This window comes from Octopus bimaculoides, chromosome 8 (genome assembly GCF_001194135.2).
Source record: "Octopus bimaculoides isolate UCB-OBI-ISO-001 chromosome 8, ASM119413v2, whole genome shotgun sequence".
NCBI lineage: Eukaryota > Metazoa > Mollusca > Cephalopoda > Octopoda > Octopodidae > Octopus > Octopus bimaculoides.
In genome coordinates this window covers 76,720,353-76,727,733 of record NC_068988.1, presented here as the reverse complement: position 1 = coordinate 76,727,733, position 7,381 = coordinate 76,720,353, and the positions used below count along the sequence as shown (strand labels likewise).

General features: G+C 42.0%; 1 long non-coding RNA gene across 1 annotated transcript in view; it reads right to left on the bottom strand.

Annotated features, from left to right (window-relative positions):
* LOC128248523 (uncharacterized) overlaps positions 1 to 6,394 on the bottom strand; it is a 98,854-nt gene extending 92,460 nt beyond the window's left edge. Inside the window, exon 1 of the long non-coding RNA XR_008264695.1 lies at positions 5,923 to 6,394. This is a non-coding gene — a long non-coding RNA (uncharacterized LOC128248523). The remainder of the gene's footprint in view (positions 1 to 5,922) is intronic.
* Positions 6,395 to 7,381: the final 987 nt, after the last annotated feature.

Here is a 7,381-nt window from a genome sequence, read left to right as displayed (position 1 = left end):
GGGGGGGGGGGAGCTGACATTGACCACATTTGGATGGTGCTTTATACATGCCACCAGCCAGTCAGGCAGCTCTGGCAATGACCCATGCATGAATGGTACTTATTGTGTGCCACCAGCACTCGTATCGGCCACAACTACAATTTCCATTTGATTATGATTTCATTTGATTTTGATTTTGATTTACTTGACTCAGTAGGTCTCCTCAAGCACGGTATGTCACTCAATGATTCATAGTTACTTTTTAAATGGACTGGTTATGCAACACTGGTGTAGGCTACGGCTGTGATCTCACTTTACTTGCCGGGTTTTCTCAATCACAGTATATCTCCAGAGGTCCCGGTCTTTCGTCATTGCTTCTGTGAAGCCCAATGTTCGAAGGTCATCCTTCACCACCTTATCCCATGTGTTCCTGGATCTCTCTCTTCTACGGGTTCCTTCCATTGTTAGGGAGTAACACTTCTTCACACAGCTCTCCTCATCCATATGTAGCACATCACCATACCAGCGCAGTCGTCTCTCTTGCACACCACATCTGATGCTTCTTATGTCCAACATTTGTTTCAGGGCACTTACACTCTGTTGTTCGTGCACACTGACATTACACATCCAGTGGATCATACTAGCTTCATTTCTTTCAAGCCTATGCATGTGTTCAGCAGTCATGGCCCATGTTTCATGACTGTGTAGCATGGCAGCTTGCACACATGCATCATACAATCTACCTTTCACTCTGAGCGACAGGCCCTTTGTCACCTGTGGAGGTAGGAGCTTTCTGAACTTTGCTCAGGCTATTCTCTGAGCATCTACCCCCACCACAGACTTGGTCACCTACTTAGCAGAAGCTAACAGCTACTTTTAGTTTCTTCCCCTGGCATGTGATTGTAACAGTTTGCTGAGCATCTGCGGCGTTTATTGCCCCTGTGCATCTGCTGTGCACAAAAGCTATCTTCCCGATTAACTTTCCATTGATGTTGCTGCACCTCTTATGCATCCATAGCTTACACTGGGTGCATCTTATAAAGTTTCTACCTACACCTTTTCTACAGATCAAGCAGGGGTGTGTGATGTGTTTGCCTTCCTACTTACTAGGACTTGGTAGTGATTCTGCTATGAAAGCAAGGTCATCAGCATAGAGGAGCTCCCAAGGGCAGCCTGTCTTGAATTCCTCTGTTATTTCCTGAAGGACTATGATGAATAAGAGGGGGCTGAGGGCTGATCCTTGGTGGACCCCTACTTCTGCCCAGAATTCTTCGCTATACTCATTGCCGACCCTCACCTTACTAACGACATCCCTCTACAAGGTCTGTACAGCTCTTATTAATCACTCATCAATCATCAGTTTCTGCATTGCCCATCAGATAAGGGTTTGGGGGACCCTGTCAAAAGCTTTCTCCAAGTCAACAAAAGCCAAGTACAGGGGTTTATCTTTGGCTAGGTATTTCCCTTGCCGTAGCCGTACCAGGAATATAGCATCAGTGGTGCTTCTACCTGGCACAAAACCAAACTGCATCTCATCTAGACTGACTCTCTCCCTAATTAGTTGGGCTATGACTCTCTCGATGACCTTCATCACCTGATCCAGCAGTTTGATACCCCTGTAGTTATTTCTATCTAAAGCATCACCTTTACTTTTGTAGTAGTTGACTATGGTGCTGCTATGCCAGTCATTGTGTATCACTCCTTTGTGAACTACCTGGTTTACAATACGGGTGACCAGGCCATAACCCACGCCACCAGATATTTTAAGCATCTCAGCAGCGATTCCTGATGGGTCAGGGGATTTTCCTGACTTCATATCCTTAGTTGCTTTATCTACCAGGGTGCTATCTATTCGGGTAGCTGGTCCTTCTACTGGGTCAACATTTGGCAGGCTCTCCTCCTCCCATTCATTCTCCACATTCAGTAGTCTTTCATAATGGCATCTCTAAGCCTCTTTCTTTGCAGACTCATTAAAAGCAAGTGCACCATCAGCCATACAGACACATTTCTCTCCTGTGACATCACAATTTTCTCTCACACACTATCTTACAATCTGAAATACTTCAGTTAGTTGGTCCTCATGTCACTAAACATCGGCAAACTTCTTTCCTGCTTCTCCCTTGGCTATGTATACCTGTTGCCCAGCTTCCCTTCTGGCTATCTGGTACACTTCCCTGTTACCTCCACTCTTTCAGGCTTTCAAGGCCTGTTTCTTTGCTCTAATGGCCTTATCTATTGTATTTCCACCACCATGTTACTCTAGGTCTGGAAGGGACTTTGCACCAGCCACAGATTTGGTCTGTGGTGCTCAGTAAGCTGTCCTATAGGAATTTCCAGTTACCCTCTATGTCCAAAGTCTGTAGCTCCTCCTCTCTTTCATTAAATTTCTGAGTGACGATGTCTCTAAATCTCTGACCATGTGGAGGGTTCTTTATCTTCCAAACCCTTCTTTACTGGATTGGTCTGCTTCTTGGCATCCTTCTAGCCTTGAGTCTAAAATCACTAATAGCTAGTCGATGCTGGAGGGTACATTCTTCACCAGGTAGGGTCTTTGTATTTAAGAGCAACCTTGCATCCCACTGTCTGGTGAGGATGAAATCAATCTGGCTAGCAGAGTTGCCTGATTGATTGATTATCAGGTGGCTGTCTGGTTTCCTGAAGTTAGTGTTGCAGATTAATAGGTTGCATGCATCACAGAACTCCAGTAGCCTAGTTCCCTCTTCGTTTTGGGAACTAATTTCATGGTTTCCGTTAACACCATGGAAGATACTGGATTGCCATCCAACATGCCCATTAAAATCTCCAGCTGCAAAGATGAGGTCATTGCCACTCGTCTTTGAGGTGGCCTGTAGAAGGGTATCATAAAAGTGGTCCTTCTGATCGTTTGGTTGGCCCGCTTGTGGGGCGAAGGCAGAGATAATTGTAGCTATACTATTCTGCAGGACTAGCCTGAGCTTAATCACTATATCGCTTACCCTGACTATCTTTATGTCCTTATCCACCTATTTCTATGCAAGGAGTATGCCAACACCCCTACTCCTTCACTGTTACCTTCCCAGATTTTATACCTATGTGCCTTGCGTGTGAGGACCCTGCTGAAGCTCCTCTACACCTTACCTCTTGTATGCAGTATACATCAACACATCTCCGTTCAAGCATCTCTACAATCTCATTAGACCTACCTTTCAGTGTACCTACATTGACAGTGACACCTCTAAAAACAGGGAAAGGAATGTGGGAGGAGGCATGGGGAGGGGAGATGTTATTCAGTGCCTGAAATGAAGAAGGTTTCCGTGTTTGTTTGATAGACATGCTACACCTGTTTTCTCTTTCGACCTGTCATCATTCAAACATTCAAACATGTTAAGATTGTTGCCCCTACTGGGGGTAGGAGTAGGTATTAGCGGCGTTGTAAGTATAAGCATTATGGACATCGTAAAATCGTAAATTTAAGCATTACTGGAGTGGCAGATATAAGTAAGTAAATCAACAGAGATAAAAGAAGAAGAAGAAGAAGAAGAAGAAGAAGAAGAATATGCCAATGTTAGATTAAGTAGGTGGGCAGCTAAACTAGTTGCATTTGCCCCGGGGGGAGAGAGAGGGAGAGAAAATTGCAGGTATGATAGAGGATACCACCAGTGAGGGAGGGGGTTTCCGGTGGGAGAAGAGCGGAATAAGCACGTCCATACACACCCACACACACACAAGAACGAGCACGCACACACCTACCCACACACAAGACAAGCACACACACTTAAGACAAGTACACACACACAGACAAGAACAACTACGCACCCGCGCGCACGGAACAAGCATGCACGTATAGCCCATTAGCTTTCTCTTTCCACTTCAATACGTCCCTGGAAATTACCCAGTAGTTTGTTGACAAATTTCGAGTCAAGACGAAAGATAGCCGATTAATTAGGTGAGCAGCTAAACTAATTGCATTTGTCCCAGGAGAGAGGGGGGAGGAGATTGCAGGTATGATAGAGGATACCACCAGTGAGGGAGAGTGTTTCTGGTGAGAGGAGAGATATCCGGTAATGGTGATGGGAGAAGAGAGAGAGAGAGATTTGGTGGTGGTGGTGGTTGTGGTGGTAATGGGCGGGCACACCGTGAACAAGCAAGGGTTAATTTAGAAAGATGGTACAAAAAACATGTAGCCAACTTGAGAACACAGGAAGGAAGAAGAGATTCCATTTAGAAAATTAGATGAAGAATTAAGGAGGAGAGAGAGAGAGAGAGAGAGAGAGAGATTTAGGAAGTTATATACTGAAGGGCCAATTTAAATAATTAGCTTACGAAAGTAGATATTAGTAAATAATATATAAATAAATAAACGTAAATAATAATACATATTAAAAAGTGTTAATGGCGAATAGATGAGTGAAAAGATCGAAAACGAGAGAATATCTTAGCTTGGCAATGCATAAATGGGCGTCCGAGAACAATTTTAGTTGAGACTGCGTGAAAAACAGGGAGGAAGTGTGTAGACAAAGTGTTTTATAGATATGCTACAACCAGAAGTGGACATTTTCGAGGATGCTTTCTTCCTTCCTGAACCGGAGATAATAGCGATGATTGTAGCTGAGAATAGTACGAAAAATACGAAACATATTTAGCTAACATGAAACCCGGAGAGAACAAGCAACAGTGACAAAAACTTCCACTAGCAAGCTAGATAACCAACTCTTCACACACTCAACTCACAATACAAGCAGTGATACAGCAAAAACTGCACCACACCTCAAGAGAGAACACAAAATGCTGCACACATCCCAGCAACACGGAGGTGTAGCAAGTGGTGCAGTAGAAATTTGCATCGAACAATCAAATGTTGAACAATTATATAATAGAAATATTATTATTATTATTATTATTAAATAATAATAATAATAATAATAATAATAATAATAATAATAATAATTCTTTCTTACGAGGCCCTGATGCAGTAAATGCCCTGATGCAGTACCAGGCAGTGGCCCTCATGGCTTCTGATCTTAATTGATTGGAAGTGTTATCATGTACATTGTTTTGTCTTGGTATAAAAGATGGGCTACAGCAAATATTCTGCTTAATACCACAGATTTGCTTGTCAGTTGTTTGACCTTAACCAGTTGAGCATGTCCCTTGGTGGCTGACGATATGTGCATCTCTGATCATGAGCAGAAGTAGAGGGGGGCATCATAGCCATGTGTTGAGAGGAATAATTCACCTTTGGAAACATGGGTGTTTTACTCAATATCCTTAAACAAACCTTATTCAGAGACCTTTTGAGCGGGATGGGCTACTCAACCCGAAGAAAATTTTAACTGGGCCCCACCTGCGAGGTCATGCGCTGTTTATCTTGATATGAGATCACTATGTCGCGCACATATGGTTGTGATGCATGTGCCTGGTGTACCCTTATCAGACGGGTAGTCATGATGGGTATATTGGGCTTCGTATATTTTACCCCAGTGTCACTTTGACGGCATGCACTGCTCTCTTACTCAATAATAATAATAATAATGATGATAATAATAATGATGCGTCACACGTACTGTCACTGTGAATTTTCTTTCCCTTTCCCCCTCTATTTTCTGTTTATATTTTGAATTTTTATTTTTTTCCTTTTTCTCTCTGTCTTTCTTCCCCTTTTTCTCTATCACATGACTTTGTAAATGAACAATCTGGTGTGTTTATTGTAATGGCCTACCAATGTATACAGTGCGCTTCTCTGCCTTAGGTGTTAGGAAAGACACTCAGCAAGAAATGGAAACAGAATTGAAAGATGATAATGAAAATAATAATAATAATAATAATAATAATAATAATAATGATAATAATAATGATAATAATAATAATAATAATAATAATAATAGACAAGGTTGTAATGAAGAACTGCAAACAATACGACAAAAACACTTGAGCATGGCCTGGATAGACTTTAAAAAGGCTTACGACATGTTGCCACATTCGTGGATTCTGGAAACATTCGACATGTGTGGAATAGCTGAGAACGTGTGTGTAGTGATTAAGAATAGAATGCCTTGTTGGAAGACACGTCTTTTCTGCAACAAGCAGCACTTAGATTTGTTAAAGCCTTGTCCCCACTTTCTGTAGTCCTACGCAAAGTCAACGCACACTATGAGCGTGGATGACTTAAAACTGTACGCAAAAAGAGAGCCTGAAATGGAGAGGCTGGTTGAGACTGTGCAGATGTGCAGCAATGATATAGCGCTTTTTCCAGTCTTAATTTAGCTGCCTCAGCTAGACACATGTCTTTCAGAAGCTAAACCCTGGTTGAGACTGTGCAGATGTGCAGCAATGATATAGCGCTTTTTCCAGTCTTAATTTAGATCCGTACAAGAAAATTCCTTGCTTCTCGCTGCTGTTGCAGCGAATGTAGTCTGGTTGATATTGTTGCCATTTATTACAATGTTATTCGTTGTAGTGGTGGCAGTGGTCGAGAAACTGTCACTGTGTAGTCTTTTGTTTATTAGTTGCAGCGGCGGTGGCGGCGGAGTCGTTTGCTTCTTGATACTGCTATCATGTGCTGTCTTTTGAGTTGGGGTATTCCATTGAATGGAAGGGAAATCAGCTTCGTAGTTTGTGATGTCGCTAAAGTTGTCGGTATTGTTATTTTTTGACGTGTCTGCAATTTTGTGTGCGAGAATTTGTTGGTAGTATGCGGAGGGCACTACGGCATCTTCCACCTCTCTGTCTGAAACACCTCTTACCTCCTCTTTTATGTTCTTCAACAAGGCTGATTTCGCCATGTTTGTTTTCTTTTCAAATTAATTTTGAAACAATTATTTTGAGATTACAGGCCTCGAAGGGGGCACTAACAAGACAAAGCGACCCATCTATGCAAAGGTGATGCTTTAGAAAAACGTTTAGTAACAAAGTAAGCAATTAACAACTGGAGCAAAAACTTACGAGCAGATACACTCCTGCATTCCGTCAGGACGAATAATAATGATGATGAAGATGATTTCAAATTTTGGCCCTGGGTCAGTAGTTTTTGAGGGGAGAAAGAAGTTAATACATTAACTCCAGTACATAATACCAACAACAACAATAGTAGTAGTAGTAGTAGTAGTAGTGTTGTTTCTAACATAGGCATAAGGCCAGCAATGTGGAGGAAAGTGTTTGTTGATTAAAGGTTGAAAGCAAAGTTGACATTGGTAGGATTTGAACTCAAAATATAAAAAGACTGAAGAAGTACCCTAGTGCCCTAAGGTACTTTGAGTAGAGGCCTGTGTTTCAAGTATTTCATTTAGATCTTCAGTGAAGTTACTTATGATTTGTGCTTTCTTCCTTTATTCCTTCAATCATTCATCCAAGCTCCACAAAAGGTCAAAGGGTGCTGGCCTTTTTCCCTACCCCATACTAAAACATAAAATACTTCAGATTAATT